Below are 12,955 nucleotides of genomic sequence, written 5' to 3'. Positions count from 1 at the left end.
ATTTTATATATTTCTCTCATTTGCAGGTCAATGTCCTGAACTTTTCTGTGGCTTCCATATGCTGATAATTAACTGGGAAAAGCAAACATTCTTATGAAGTGATGCTCATGCATTATTAAGTAAAGAAGATGTCCGTGCGATCGGAAGCCAACATTCTCCCATATGGTCTAGTGGTTAGGATTCCTGGCTCTCACCAAGGCGGCCCGGTCTGATTCCCGGTGTGGGAGTGTAATGTATTTTATTTGTATTATCGGAAATACAATGTTTTCTATATTTCTCTCATTTGCAGGGCAATGTCCTGAAGTTTTTTGTGACTTCCATATGCTGATAATTAACTGGGAAAAGCAAACATTCTTATGAAGTGATGCTCATGCATTATTAAGTAAAGAAGATGTCCGTTGGATCGGAAGCCAACATTCTCCCCTTTGGCCTCATGGTTAGGATTCCTGGCTCTCACCCAGGCGGCCCGGGTTCGATTCCCGGTGTGGGAATGTCATGTATTTTATTTGTATTATCGGAATTACAATGTTTTCTATATTTCTCTCATTTGCAGGGCAATTTCCTGCATTTTTTTTTTTACTTCCATATGCTGATAATAAACTGGGAAAAGCAAACATTCTTATGAAGTGATGCTCATGCATTTTTAAGTAAAGAAGATGTCCGTTCGATCGGTAGCCAACATTCTCCCATATAGTCTAGTGGTTAGGATTCCTGACTCTCACTCAGGCGGCCCGGGTTCGATTCCCGGTGTTGGAATATCAAGTATTTTATTTGTATTATCGGAATTACAATGTTTTCTATATTTCTCTAATTTGCAGGGCAATGTCCTGAACTGTTTTGTGACTTCCATATGCTGATAATTAACTGTGAAAAGCAAACATTCTTATGAAGTGATGATCATGCATTATTAAGTAAAGAAGATGTCCGTGCGATCGGAAGCCAACATTCTCCCATATGGTCTAGTGGTTAGGATTCCTGGCTCTCACCCAGGCGGCCCGGGTTCGATTCCCGGTGTGGGAATGTCATGTATTTTATTTGTATTATCGGAATTACAATGTTTTCTATATTTCTCTCATTTGCAGGTCAATGTCCTGAACTTTTTTGTGACTTCCATATGCTGATAATTAACTGGGAAAAGCAAACATTCTTATGAAGTGATGCTCATGCATTATTAAGTAAAGAAGATGCCCGTTCGATCGGGAGCCAAAACTCTCCCATATGGTCAAGTTGTTAGGATTCCTGGCTCTCACCCAGGCGGCCCGGGTTCGATTCCCGGTGTGGGAATGTCATGTATTTTATTTGTATCATCGGAATTACAATTTTTTATATATTTCTCTCATTTGCAGGGCATTGTCCTGAACTTTTCTGTGGCTTCCATATGCTGATAATTAACTGGGAAATGCAAACATTCTTATGAAGTGATGCTCATGCATTATTAAGTAAAGAAGATGACCGTTCGATCGGAAGCCATCATTCTCCGATATGGTCTAGTGGTTAGGATACCTTGCTCCCACCCAGGCGGCCCGGGTTCGATTCCCGGTGTGGGAATATCAAGTATTTTATTTGTATTATCGGAATTACAATGTTTTCTAAATTTCTCTCATTTGCAGGGCAATGTCCTGAACTTTTTTGTGACTTCCATATGCTGATAATTAACTGGGAACAGCAAACATTCGTGGTTAGGATTCCTGGCTCTAACCCAGGCGGCCCAGGTTCGATTCCCGGTGTGGGAATGTCATGTATTTTATTTGTAGTATCGGAATTACAATGTTTTATATATTTCTCTCATTTGCAGGGCATTGTCCTGAACTTTTCTGTGGCTTCCATATGCTGATAATTAACTGGGAAAAGCAAACATTCTTATGAAGTGATGCTCATGCATTATTAAGTAAAGAAGATGTCCGTTCGAACGGAAGCCGTCATTCTCCCATATGGTCTAGTGGTTAGGATTCCTGGCTCTCACCCAGGCGGCCCGGGTTCGATTTCCGGTGTGGGAATGTCATGTATTTTATTTGTATCATCGGAATTACAATGTTTTCTGTATTTCTCTCATTTGCAGGGCAATGTCCTGAACTTTTTTGTGACTTCCATATGCTGATAATTAACTGGGAAAAGCAAACATTCTTATGAAGTGATGCTCATGCATTATTAAGTAAAGAAGATGTCCGTTCGATCGGAAGCCAACATTCTCCCATATGGTCTAGTGGTTAGGATTCCTGGCTCTAACCCAGGCGGCCCGGGTTCGATTCCCGGTGTAGGAAGGTCATGTATTTTATTTGTATTATCGCAATTACAATGTTTTATATATTTCTCTCATTATCAGGGCATTGTCCTGAATTTTCTGTTGCTTCCATATGCTGATAATTAACTGGGAAAAGCAAACATTCTTATGAAGTGATGCTCATTCATTGTTAAGTAAAGAAGATGTCCGTTCGATCGGAAGCCAACATTGTCCCATATGGTCTAGTGGTTTGGATACCTGGCTCTCACCCAGGCGGCCCGGGTTCGATTCCCGGTGTGGGATTGTCATTTATTTTATTTGTATTATCGGAATTACAATGTTGTCTATATTTCTCTCATTTGCAGGGCATTGTCCTGAACTTTTCTGTGGCTTCCATATGCTGATAATTAACTGGGAAAAGCAAACATTCTTATGAAGTGATACTCATGCATTATTAAGTAAAGAAGATGTCCGTTCGATCGGAAGCCAACATTCTCCAATATGGTCTAGTGGTTAGGATTACTTGCTCTCACCCAGGCGGCCCGGGTTCGATTCCCGGTGTAGGAATGTCATGTATTTTATTGGTATTATCGGAATTACAATGTTTTATATATTTCTCTCATTTGCAGGGCATTGTCCTGAACTTTTCTGTGGCTCCATATGCTGATAATTAACTGGGAAAAGCAAACATTCTTATGAAGTGATGCTCATGCATTATTAAGTAAACAAGATGTCCGTTCGATCGGAAGCAAACATTCTCCCATATGGTCTAGTAGTTAGGATTACTGGCTCTTATCCAGGCGGCCCGGGTTCGATTCCCTGTGTGGGAATGTCAAGTATTTTATTTGTATTATCGGAATTACAATGTTTTCTATATTTCTCTCATTTGCAGGGTATTGTCCTGAACTTTTCTGTGGCTTCCATATGCTGATAATTAACTGGGAAAAGCAAACATTATTATGAAGTGATGCTCATGCATTATTAAGTAAAGAAGATGTCCGTTCGATCGGAAGCCAACATTCTCCCATATGGTCTAGTGGTTAGGATTCCTGGCTCTCACCCAGGCGGCCCGGGTTCGATTCCCGGTGTGGGAATGTCATGTATTTTTTTTTGTATTATCGGAATTACAATGTTTTATATATTTCTCTCATTTGCAGGGCATTGTCCTGAACTTTTCTGTGGCTTCCATATGCTGATAATTAACTGGGAAAAGCAAACATTCTTATGAAGTGATGCTCATGCATTATTAAGTAAAGAAGATGTCCGTTCGATCGGAAGCCAACATTCTCCCATATGGTCTAGTGTTTACGATTCCTGGCTCTCACCCAGGCGGCCCGGGTTCGATTCCCGGTGTGGGAATGTCATGTATTTTATTTGTATTATCGGAATTACAATATTTTATATATTTCTCTCATTTGCAGGTCAATGTCCTGAACTTTTCTGTGGCTTCCATATGCTGATAATTAACTGGGAAAAGCAAACATTCTTATGAAGTGATGCTCATGCATTATTAAGTAAAGAAGATGTCCGTGCGATCGGAAGCCAACATTCTCCCATATGGTCTAGTGGTTAGGATTCCTGGCTCTCACCAAGGCGGCCCGGTCTGATTCCCGGTGTGGGAGTGTAATGTATTTTATTTGTATTATCGGAAATACAATGTTTTCTATATTTCTCTCATTTGCAGGGCAATGTCCTGAAGTTTTTTGTGACTTCCATATGCTGATAATTAACTGGGAAAAGCAAACATTCTTATGAAGTGATGCTCATGCATTATTAAGTAAAGAAGATGTCCGTTGGATCGGAAGCCAACATTCTCCCCTTTGGCCTCATGGTTAGGATTCCTGGCTCTCACCCAGGCGGCCCGGGTTCGATTCCCGGTGTGGGAATGTCATGTATTTTATTTGTATTATCGGAATTACAATGTTTTCTATATTTCTCTCATTTGCAGGGCAATTTCCTGCATTTTTTTTTTTACTTCCATATGCTGATAATAAACTGGGAAAAGCAAACATTCTTATGAAGTGATGCTCATGCATTATTAAGTAAAGAAGATGTCCGTTCGATCGGTAGCCAACATTCTCCCATATAGTCTAGTGGTTAGGATTCCTGACTCTCACTCAGGCGGCCCGGGTTCGATTCCCGGTGTTGGAATATCAAGTATTTTATTTGTATTATCGGAATTACAATGTTTTCTATATTTCTCTAATTTGCAGGGCAATGTCCTGAACTGTTTTGTGACTTCCATATGCTGATAATTAACTGTGAAAAGCAAACATTCTTATGAAGTGATGATCATGCATTATTAAGTAAAGAAGATGTCCGTGCGATCGGAAGCCAACATTCTCCCATATGGTCTAGTGGTTAGGATTCCTGGCTCTCACCCAGGCGGCCCGGGTTCGATTCCCGGTGTGGGAATGTCATGTATTTTATTTGTATTATCGGAATTACAATGTTTTCTATATTTCTCTCATTCGCAGGTCAATGTCCTGAACTTTTTTGTGACTTCCATATGCTGATAATTAACTGGGAAAAGCAAACATTCTTATGAAGTGATGCTCATGCATTATTAAGTAAAGAAGATGCCCGTTCGATCGGGAGCCAAAACTCTCCCATATGGTCAAGTTGTTAGGATTCCTGGCTCTCACCCAGGCGGCCCGGGTTCGATTCCCGGTGTGGGAATGTCATGTATTTTATTTGTATCATCGGAATTACAATTTTTTATATATTTCTCTCATTTGCAGGGCATTGTCCTGAACTTTTCTGTGGCTTCCATATGCTGATAATTAACTGGGAAATGCAAACATTCTTATGAAGTGATGCTCATGCATTATTAAGTAAAGAAGATGACCGTTCGATCGGAAGCCATCATTCTCCGATATGGTCTAGTGGTTAGGATACCTTGCTCCCACCCAGGCGGCCCGGGTTCGATTCCCGGTGTGGGAATATCAAGTATTTTATTTGTATTATCGGAATTACAATGTTTTCTAAATTTCTCTCATTTGCAGGGCAATGTCCTGAACTTTTTTGTGACTTCCATATGCTGATAATTAACTGGGAAAAGCAAACATTCTTATGAAGTTATGATCATGCATTATTAAGTAAAGAAGATGTCCGTTCGATCGGAAGCCAACATTCTCCCATATGGTCTAGTGGTTAGGATTCCTGGCTCTCACCCAGGCGGCCCGGGTTCGATTCCCGGTGTGGGAATGTCATGTATTTTATTTGTATTATCGGAATTACAATGTTTTCTATATTTCTCTCATTTGCAGGGCAATGTCCTGAACTTTTTTGTGACTTCCATATGCTGATAATTTACTGGGAAAAGCAAACATTCTTATGAAGTGATGCTCATGCATTATTAAGTAAAGAAGATGCCCGTTCGATCGGGAGTCAACACTCTTCCATATGGTCAAGTTGTTAGGATTCCTGGCTCTCACCCAGGCGGCCCGGTTTCGATTCACGGTGTGGGAATGTCATGTGTTTTATTTGTATTATCGGAATTACAATGTTTTCTATATTTCTCTCATTTGCAGGGCCATGTCCTGAACTTTTTTGTGACTTCCATATGCTGATAATTAACTGTGAAAAGCAAACATTCTTTTGAAGTGATGCTCATGCATTATTAAGTAAAGAAGATGTCCGTTCGACCGGAAGCCAACATTCTCCCATATGGTCTAGTGGTTAGGATTCCTGGCTCTCAATCCAGCGGCCCGGTTCGATACCCCGTGTGGGAATGACATGTATTTTATTTGTATTATCGGAAATACAATGTTTTCTATATTTCTCTCATTTGCAGGGCAATGTCCTGAACTTTTTTGTGGCTTCCATATGCTGATGATTAACTGGGAAAAGCAAACATTCTTATGAAGTGATGCTCATGCATTATTAAGTAAAGAAGATGTCCGTTCGATCGGAAGCCAAAATTCTCCCATATGGTCTAGTGGTTAGGATTCCTGGCTCTCACTCAGGCGGCCCGGCTTCGATTCCCGGTGTTGGAATATCAAGTATTTTATTAGTATTATCGGAATTACAATGTTTTATATATTTCTCTCATTTACAGGGCAATGTCCTGAACTTTTTTGTGACTTCCATATGCTGATAATTAACTGGGAAAAGCAAACATTCTTATGAAGTGATGCTCATGCTTTATGAAGTAAAGGAGATGTCCGGTCGATCGGAAGCCACCATTCTCCCATATGGTCTAGTGGTTAGGATTCCTGGCTCTCACCCAGGCGGCCGGGGTTCGATTCCCGGTGTGGGAATATCATGTATTTTATTTGTATTATCGGAATTACAATGTTTTCTATATTTCTCTCATTTGCAGGGCAATGTCCTGAACTTTTTTGTGACTTCCATATGCTGATAATTAACTGGGAAAAGCAAACATTCTTATGAAGTGATGCGCATGCATTATTAAGTAAAGAAGATGTCCGTGCGATCGGAAGCCAACATTCTCCCATATGGTCTAGTGGTTAGGATTCCTAGCTCTCACCCAGGCGGCCCGGGTTTGATTCCCGGTGTGGGAATGTCATGTATTTTATTTGTATTATTTGAATTACAATGTTTTCTATATTTCTCTCATTTGCAGGGCAATGTCCTGAACTTTTTTGTGACATCAATATGCTGACAATTAACTGGGAAAAGCAAACATTCTTATGAAGTGATGCTACTGCTTTATTAAGTAAAGAAGATGTCCGTTGGATCGGAAGCCAACATTCTCCCATATGGCCTCATGGTTAGGATTCCTGACTCTCACCCAGGCGGCCCGGGTTCGATTCCCGGTGTGGGAATGTCGTGTATTTTATTTGTATTATCGGAATTACAATGTTTTCTATATTTCTCTCATTTGCAGGGCAATTTCCTGCATTTTTTTTTTTTACTTCCATATGCTGATAATTAACTGGGAAAAGCAAACATTCTTATGAAGTGATGCTCATGCATTATTAAGTAAAGAAGATGTCCGTTCGATCGGAAGCCAACATTCTCCCATATAGTCTAGTGGTTAGGATTCCTTGCTCTCACTCAGGCGGCCCGGCTTCGATTCCCGGTGTTGGAATATCAAGTATTTTATTTGTATTATCGGAATTACCATTTTTTCTATATTTCTCTCATTTGCAGGGCAGTGTCCTGAACTTTTCTGTGGCTTCCATATGCTGATAATTAACTGGGAAAAGCAAACATTCTTATGAAGTGATGCTCATGCATTATTAAGTAAAGAAGATGTCCGTTCGATCGTAGGCCATCATTCTCCGATATGGTCCAGTGGTTAGGATTCCTGGCTCTCACCCAGGCGGCCCGGGTTCGATTCCCGGTGTGGAATGTCATGTATTTTATTTGTATTATCGGAATTACAATGTTTTCTGTATTTCTCTCATTTGCAGGGCAATGTCCTGAACTTTTTTGTGACTTCCATATGCTGATAATTAACTGGGAAAAGCAAACATTCTTATGAAGTGATGCTCATGCATTATTAAGTAAAGAAGATGTCCCTTCGATCGGAAGCCAACATTCTCCCATATGGTCTAGTGGTAAGGATTCCTGGCTCTCACCCAGGCGGCCCGGGTTCGATTCCCGGTGTGGGAATGTCATGTATTTTATTTGTATTATCGGAATTACAATGTTTTCTATATTTCTCTCATTTGCAGGGCAATGTCCTGAACTTTTTTGTGACTTCCATATGCTGATAATTAACTGGGAAAAGCAAACATTCTTATGAAGTGATGCTCATGCATTATTTAGTAAAGAAGATGTCCGTTCAATCGGAAGCAAACATTCTCCCATATGGTCTAGTGTTTAGGATTCCTGGCTCTCACCCAGGCGGCCCGGGTTCGATTCCCGGTGTTGGAATGTCATGTATTATACTTGTATTATCGGAAATACAATGTTTTCTATATTTCTCTCATTTGCAGGGCAATGTCCTGAACTTTTTTGTGACTTCCATATGCTGATAATTAACTGGGAAAAGCAAACATTCTTATGAAGTGATGCTCATGCATTATTAAGTAAAGAAGATGTCCGTTCGATCGGAAGCCAACATTCTCCCATATGGTCTAGTGGTAAGGATTCCTGGCTCTCACCCAGGCGGCCCGGGTTTGGTTCCTTGTGTGGGAATGTCATGTATTTTATTTGTATTATCGGAATTACAATGTTTTCTATATTTCTCTCATTTGCAGGGCAATGTCCTGAACTTTTTTGTGACTTCCATATGCTGATAATTAACTGGGAAAAGCAAACATTCTTATGAAGTGATGCTCATGCATTATTAAGTAAAGAAGATGTCCGTTCGATCGGAAGCCAACATTCTCCCATATGGTCTAGTGGTAAGGATTCCTGGCTCTCACCCAGGCGGCCCGGGTTCGATTCCCGGTGTGGGAATGTCATGTATTTTATTTGTATTATCGGAATTACAATGTTTTCTATATTTCTCTCATTTGCAGGGCAATGTCCTGAACTTTTTTGTGACTTCCATATGCTGATAATTAACTGGGAAAACCAAACATTCTTATGAAGTGATGCTCATGCATTATTTAGTAAAGAAGATGTCCGTTCAATCGGAAGCAAACATTCTCCCATATGGTCTAGTGTTTAGGATTCCTGGCTCTCACCCAGGCGGCCTGGGTTCGATTCCCGGTGTTGGAATGTCATGTATTATACTTGTATTATCGGAAATACAATGTTATCTATATTTCTCTCATTTGCAGGGCAATGTCCTGAACTTTTTTGTGACTTCCATATGCTGATAATTAACTGGGAAAAGCAAACATTCTTATGAAGTGATGCTCATGCATTATTAAGTAAAGAAGATGTCCGTTCGATCGGAAGCCAACATTCTCCCATATGGTCTAGTGGTAAGGATTCCTGGCTCTCACCCAGGCGGCCCGGGTTTGGTTCCTTGTGTGGGAATGTCATGTATTTTATTTGTATTATCGGAATTACAATGTTTTCTATATTTCTCTCATTTGCAGGGCAATGTCCTGAACTTTTTTGTGACTTCCATATGCTGATAATTAACTGGGAAAAGCAAACATTCTTATGAAGTGATGCTCATGCATTATTAAGTAAAGAAGATGTCCGTTCGACCGGAAGCCAACATTCTCCCATATGGTCTAGTGGTAAGGATTCCTGGCTCTCACCCAGGCGGCCCGGGTTCGATTCCCAGTGTGGGAATGTCATGTATTTTATTTGTATTATCGGAATTACAATGTTTTCTATATTTCTCTCATTTGCAGGGCAATGTCCTGAACTTTTTTGTGACTTCCATATGCTGATAATTAACTGGGAAAAGCAAACATTCTTTTGAAGTGATGCTCATGCATTATTAAGTAAAAAGATGTCCCTTCGACCTGAAGCCAACATTCTCCCATATGGTCTAGTGGTTAGTATTCCTGGCTCTCACCCAGGCGGCCCGGGTTTTGTTCCCGGTGTGAGAATGTCATGTATTTTATTTGTATTATTGGAATTACAATGTTTTCTATATTTCTCTCATTTGCAGGGCAATGTAGCGAACTTTTTTGTGACTTCCATATGCAGATAATTAACTGGGAAAAGCAAACATTCTTATGAAGTGATGCTCATGCATTATTAAGTAAAGAAGATGTCCGTTCGATCGGAAGCCGTCATTCTCCCATATGGTCTAGTGGTTAAGATTCCGGGCTCTAACCCAGGCGGCCCGGGTTCGATTCCCGGTGTGGGAATGTCATGTATTTTATTTGTATTATCGGAATTACAATGTTTTCTATATTTCTCTCATTTGCAGGGCAATGTCCTGAACATTTTTGTGACTTCCATATGCTGATAATTAACTGGGAAAAGCAAACATTCTTATGAAGTGATGCTCATGCATTATTAAGTAAAGAAGATGTCCGTTCGATCGGAAGCCAACATTCTCCCATATGGTCTAGTTGTTAGGATTCCTGGCTCTCACTCAGGCGGCCCGGGTTCGATTCCCGGTGTTGGAATATCAAGTATTTTATTAGTATTATCGGAATTACAATGTTTTCTATATTGCCCTCATTTGCAGGGCAATGTCCTGAACTTTTTTGTGACTTCCATATGCTGATAATTAACTGGGAAAAGCAAACATTCTTATGAAGTGATGCTCATGCTTTATTAAGTAAAGGAGATGTCCGTTCGATCGGAAGCCACCATTCTCCCATATGGTCAAGTTGTTAGGATTCCTGGCTCTCACCCAGGCGGCCCGGGTTCGATTCCCGGTGTGGGAATGTCATGTATTTTATTTGTATTATCGGAATTACAATGTTTTCCATATTTCTCTCATTTGCAGGGCAATGTCCTGAACTTTTTTGTGACTTCCATATGCTGATAATTAACTGGGAAAAGCAAACATTCTTATGAAGTGATGCTCATGCATTATTAAGTAAAGAAGATGTCCGTTCGATCGGAAGCCAACATTCTCCCATATAGTCTAGTGGTTAGGATTCCTTGCTCTCACTCAGGCGGCTCGGGTTCGATTCCCGGTGTGGGAATATCAAGTATTTTATTTGTATTATCGGAATTACAATGTTTTCTATATTTCTCTCATTTGCAGGGCAATGTCCTGAAATTTTTTGTGACGTCCATATGCTGATAATTAACTGGGAAAAGCAAACATTCTTATGAAGTGATGCTCATGCATTATTAAGTAAAGAAGATGTCCGTTCGATCGGAAGCCAACATTCTCCCATATGGTCTAGTGGTTAGAATACCTGGCTCTCACCCAGGCGGCCCGGGATCGATTCCCGGTTGTGGGAATGTCATGTATTTTATTTGTATTATCGGAATTACAATGTTTCTATATTTCTCTCATTTGCAGGGCAATGTCCTGAACGTTTTTGTGACTTCCATATGCTGATAATTAACTGGGAAAAGCAAACATTCTTATGAAGTGATGCTCATGCATTATTAAGTAAAGAAGATGTCCGTTCGATCGGAAGCCAACATTCTCCCATATGGTCTAGTGGTTAGGATTTCTGGCTCTCACCCAGGCGGCCCGGGTTCGATTCCCGGTGTGGGAATGTCATGTATTTTATTTGTATCATCGGAATTACAATTTTTTCTATATTTCTCTCATTTGCAGGGCAGTGTCCTGAACTTTTCTGTGGCTTCCATATGCTGATAATTAACTGGGAAAAGCAAACATTCGTATGAAGTGATGCTCATGCTTTATTAAGTCAAGAAGATGTCCGTTCGATCGGAAGCCATCATTCTCCCATATGGTCTAGTGGTTAGGATTCCTGGCTCTCACCCAGGCGGCCCGGGTTCGATTCCCTGCGTGGGAATGTCATGTATTTTATTTGTATTATCGGAATTACAATGTTTTCTGTATTTCTCTCATTTGCAGGGCAATGTCCTGAACTTTTTTGTGACTTCCATATGCTGATAATTAACTGGGAAAAGCAAACATTCTTTAGAAGTGATGCTCATGCATTATTAAGTAAAGAAGATGTCCGTTCGACCGGAAGCCAACATTCTCCACAATGGTCTAGTGGTTAGGATTCCTGGCTCTCACCCAGGCGGCCCGGGTTTGGTTCCCGGTGTGGGAATGTCATGTATTTTATTTGTATTATTGGAATTACAATGTTTTCTATATTTCTCTCATTTGCAGGGCAATGTCCTGAACTTTTTTGTGACTTCCATATGCTGATAATTAACTGGGAAAAGCAAACATTCTTATGAAGTGATGCTCATGCTTTATTAAGTAAAGATGATGTCCGTTCGATCGGAAGCCAACATTCTCCCATATAGTCTAGTGGTTAGGATTCCTGGCTCTCAATCCAGCGGCCCGGGTTCGATTCCCGGCCCGGGTTCGATTCCCGGTGTGGGAATGTCATGTATTTTATTTGTATTATCGGAATTACAATGTTTTATATATTTCTCTCATTTGCAGGGCAATGTCTTTAACTTTTTTGTGGCTTCCATATGCTGATAATTAACTGGGAAAAGCAAACATTCATATGAAGTGATGCTCATGCATTATTAAGTAAAGAAGATGTCCGTTCGATCGGAAGCCAACATTCTCCCATATGGTCTAGTGGTTAGGATTCCTGGCTCTCACCCAGGCGGCCCGGGTTTGGTTCCCGGTGTGGGAATGTCATGTATTTTATTTGTATTATCGGAATTACAATGTTTTCTATATTTCTCTCATTTGCAGGGCAATGTCCTGAACTTTTTTGTGACTTCCATATGCTGATAATTAACTGGGAAAAGCAAACATTCTTATGAAGTGATGCTCATGCATTATTAAGTAAAGAAGATGTCCGTTCGATCGGAAGCCAACATTCTCCCATATGGTCTAGTGGTAAGGATTCCTGGCTCTCACCCAGGCGGCCCGGGTTTGGTTCCTTGTGTGGGAATGTCATGTATTTTATTTGTATTATCGGAATTACAATGTTTTCTATATTTCTCTCATTTGCAGGGCAATGTCCTGAACTTTTTTGTGACTTCCATATGCTGATAATTAACTGGGAAAAGCAAACATTCTTATGAAGTGATGCTCATGCATTATTAAGTAAAGAAGATGTCCGTTCGACCGGAAGCCAACATTCTCCCATATGGTCTAGTGGTAAGGATTCCTGGCTCTCACCCAGGCGGCCCGGGTTCGATTCCCAGTGTGGGAATGTCATGTATTTTATTTGTATTATCGGAATTACAATGTTTTCTATATTTCTCTCATTTGCAGGGCAATGTCCTGAACTTTTTTGTGACTTCCATATGCTGATAATTAACTGGGAAAAG

The 12,955-nt window shown here is 40.5% G+C and overlaps 30 non-coding genes across 30 annotated transcripts; all 30 read left to right on the top strand.

Annotated features, from left to right (window-relative positions):
• Nucleotides 1-684: 684 nt before the first annotated feature.
• Trnae-cuc (transfer RNA glutamic acid (anticodon CUC)) lies at nt 685-756 on the top strand. Its single transcript has one exon. It is a non-coding gene; the product is annotated as a tRNA-Glu (tRNA).
• A 192-nt stretch (nt 757-948) lies between these two features.
• On the top strand, nt 949-1,020 carry Trnae-cuc (transfer RNA glutamic acid (anticodon CUC)). Its single transcript has one exon. It is a non-coding gene; the product is annotated as a tRNA-Glu (tRNA).
• A 192-nt stretch (nt 1,021-1,212) lies between these two features.
• On the top strand, nt 1,213-1,284 carry Trnae-cuc (transfer RNA glutamic acid (anticodon CUC)). The gene has a single exon. It is a non-coding gene; the product is annotated as a tRNA-Glu (tRNA).
• A 192-nt stretch (nt 1,285-1,476) lies between these two features.
• Trnag-ccc (transfer RNA glycine (anticodon CCC)) lies at nt 1,477-1,548 on the top strand. Its single transcript has one exon. It is a non-coding gene; the product is annotated as a tRNA-Gly (tRNA).
• Nucleotides 1,549-1,925: 377 nt separating this feature from the next.
• Trnae-cuc (transfer RNA glutamic acid (anticodon CUC)) lies at nt 1,926-1,997 on the top strand. The gene has a single exon. It is a non-coding gene; the product is annotated as a tRNA-Glu (tRNA).
• A 455-nt stretch (nt 1,998-2,452) lies between these two features.
• Trnae-cuc (transfer RNA glutamic acid (anticodon CUC)) lies at nt 2,453-2,524 on the top strand. The gene has a single exon. It is a non-coding gene; the product is annotated as a tRNA-Glu (tRNA).
• A 455-nt stretch (nt 2,525-2,979) lies between these two features.
• Nucleotides 2,980-3,051, top strand: Trnak-cuu (transfer RNA lysine (anticodon CUU)). Its single transcript has one exon. It is a non-coding gene; the product is annotated as a tRNA-Lys (tRNA).
• A 192-nt stretch (nt 3,052-3,243) lies between these two features.
• On the top strand, nt 3,244-3,315 carry Trnae-cuc (transfer RNA glutamic acid (anticodon CUC)). Its single transcript has one exon. It is a non-coding gene; the product is annotated as a tRNA-Glu (tRNA).
• Nucleotides 3,316-3,508: 193 nt separating this feature from the next.
• Nucleotides 3,509-3,580, top strand: Trnae-cuc (transfer RNA glutamic acid (anticodon CUC)). Its single transcript has one exon. It is a non-coding gene; the product is annotated as a tRNA-Glu (tRNA).
• A 720-nt stretch (nt 3,581-4,300) lies between these two features.
• Trnae-cuc (transfer RNA glutamic acid (anticodon CUC)) lies at nt 4,301-4,372 on the top strand. Its single transcript has one exon. It is a non-coding gene; the product is annotated as a tRNA-Glu (tRNA).
• Nucleotides 4,373-4,564: 192 nt separating this feature from the next.
• On the top strand, nt 4,565-4,636 carry Trnae-cuc (transfer RNA glutamic acid (anticodon CUC)). Its single transcript has one exon. It is a non-coding gene; the product is annotated as a tRNA-Glu (tRNA).
• Nucleotides 4,637-4,828: 192 nt separating this feature from the next.
• Nucleotides 4,829-4,900, top strand: Trnae-cuc (transfer RNA glutamic acid (anticodon CUC)). Its single transcript has one exon. It is a non-coding gene; the product is annotated as a tRNA-Glu (tRNA).
• Nucleotides 4,901-5,092: 192 nt separating this feature from the next.
• On the top strand, nt 5,093-5,164 carry Trnag-ccc (transfer RNA glycine (anticodon CCC)). The gene has a single exon. It is a non-coding gene; the product is annotated as a tRNA-Gly (tRNA).
• A 192-nt stretch (nt 5,165-5,356) lies between these two features.
• Trnae-cuc (transfer RNA glutamic acid (anticodon CUC)) lies at nt 5,357-5,428 on the top strand. The gene has a single exon. It is a non-coding gene; the product is annotated as a tRNA-Glu (tRNA).
• A 983-nt stretch (nt 5,429-6,411) lies between these two features.
• On the top strand, nt 6,412-6,483 carry Trnae-cuc (transfer RNA glutamic acid (anticodon CUC)). The gene has a single exon. It is a non-coding gene; the product is annotated as a tRNA-Glu (tRNA).
• Nucleotides 6,484-6,675: 192 nt separating this feature from the next.
• On the top strand, nt 6,676-6,747 carry Trnae-cuc (transfer RNA glutamic acid (anticodon CUC)). Its single transcript has one exon. It is a non-coding gene; the product is annotated as a tRNA-Glu (tRNA).
• A 719-nt stretch (nt 6,748-7,466) lies between these two features.
• On the top strand, nt 7,467-7,541 carry Trnae-cuc (transfer RNA glutamic acid (anticodon CUC)). The gene has a single exon. It is a non-coding gene; the product is annotated as a tRNA-Glu (tRNA).
• Nucleotides 7,542-7,732: 191 nt separating this feature from the next.
• On the top strand, nt 7,733-7,804 carry Trnae-cuc (transfer RNA glutamic acid (anticodon CUC)). Its single transcript has one exon. It is a non-coding gene; the product is annotated as a tRNA-Glu (tRNA).
• Nucleotides 7,805-7,996: 192 nt separating this feature from the next.
• Nucleotides 7,997-8,068, top strand: Trnae-cuc (transfer RNA glutamic acid (anticodon CUC)). The gene has a single exon. It is a non-coding gene; the product is annotated as a tRNA-Glu (tRNA).
• Nucleotides 8,069-8,524: 456 nt separating this feature from the next.
• On the top strand, nt 8,525-8,596 carry Trnae-cuc (transfer RNA glutamic acid (anticodon CUC)). The gene has a single exon. It is a non-coding gene; the product is annotated as a tRNA-Glu (tRNA).
• Nucleotides 8,597-8,788: 192 nt separating this feature from the next.
• On the top strand, nt 8,789-8,860 carry Trnae-cuc (transfer RNA glutamic acid (anticodon CUC)). Its single transcript has one exon. It is a non-coding gene; the product is annotated as a tRNA-Glu (tRNA).
• A 456-nt stretch (nt 8,861-9,316) lies between these two features.
• Trnae-cuc (transfer RNA glutamic acid (anticodon CUC)) lies at nt 9,317-9,388 on the top strand. Its single transcript has one exon. It is a non-coding gene; the product is annotated as a tRNA-Glu (tRNA).
• A 719-nt stretch (nt 9,389-10,107) lies between these two features.
• Trnae-cuc (transfer RNA glutamic acid (anticodon CUC)) lies at nt 10,108-10,179 on the top strand. Its single transcript has one exon. It is a non-coding gene; the product is annotated as a tRNA-Glu (tRNA).
• Nucleotides 10,180-10,371: 192 nt separating this feature from the next.
• Trnae-cuc (transfer RNA glutamic acid (anticodon CUC)) lies at nt 10,372-10,443 on the top strand. The gene has a single exon. It is a non-coding gene; the product is annotated as a tRNA-Glu (tRNA).
• Nucleotides 10,444-10,899: 456 nt separating this feature from the next.
• On the top strand, nt 10,900-10,972 carry Trnae-cuc (transfer RNA glutamic acid (anticodon CUC)). Its single transcript has one exon. It is a non-coding gene; the product is annotated as a tRNA-Glu (tRNA).
• Nucleotides 10,973-11,163: 191 nt separating this feature from the next.
• Trnae-cuc (transfer RNA glutamic acid (anticodon CUC)) lies at nt 11,164-11,235 on the top strand. The gene has a single exon. It is a non-coding gene; the product is annotated as a tRNA-Glu (tRNA).
• A 192-nt stretch (nt 11,236-11,427) lies between these two features.
• Trnae-cuc (transfer RNA glutamic acid (anticodon CUC)) lies at nt 11,428-11,499 on the top strand. The gene has a single exon. It is a non-coding gene; the product is annotated as a tRNA-Glu (tRNA).
• Nucleotides 11,500-11,955: 456 nt separating this feature from the next.
• Trnae-cuc (transfer RNA glutamic acid (anticodon CUC)) lies at nt 11,956-12,045 on the top strand. The gene is given in 2 exon segments: nt 11,956-11,992; nt 12,002-12,045. It is a non-coding gene; the product is annotated as a tRNA-Glu (tRNA).
• A 192-nt stretch (nt 12,046-12,237) lies between these two features.
• Nucleotides 12,238-12,309, top strand: Trnae-cuc (transfer RNA glutamic acid (anticodon CUC)). The gene has a single exon. It is a non-coding gene; the product is annotated as a tRNA-Glu (tRNA).
• A 456-nt stretch (nt 12,310-12,765) lies between these two features.
• On the top strand, nt 12,766-12,837 carry Trnae-cuc (transfer RNA glutamic acid (anticodon CUC)). Its single transcript has one exon. It is a non-coding gene; the product is annotated as a tRNA-Glu (tRNA).
• The last annotated feature ends 118 nt before the right edge of the window (nt 12,838-12,955 follow it).

This window comes from Euprymna scolopes, chromosome 28, assembly GCF_053919585.1.
Source record: "Euprymna scolopes isolate OS-2025 chromosome 28, ASM5391958v1, whole genome shotgun sequence".
Taxonomy (NCBI): Eukaryota; Metazoa; Mollusca; class Cephalopoda; order Sepiida; family Sepiolidae; genus Euprymna; species Euprymna scolopes.
This window is presented reverse-complemented; position numbering and strand designations above follow the sequence as displayed.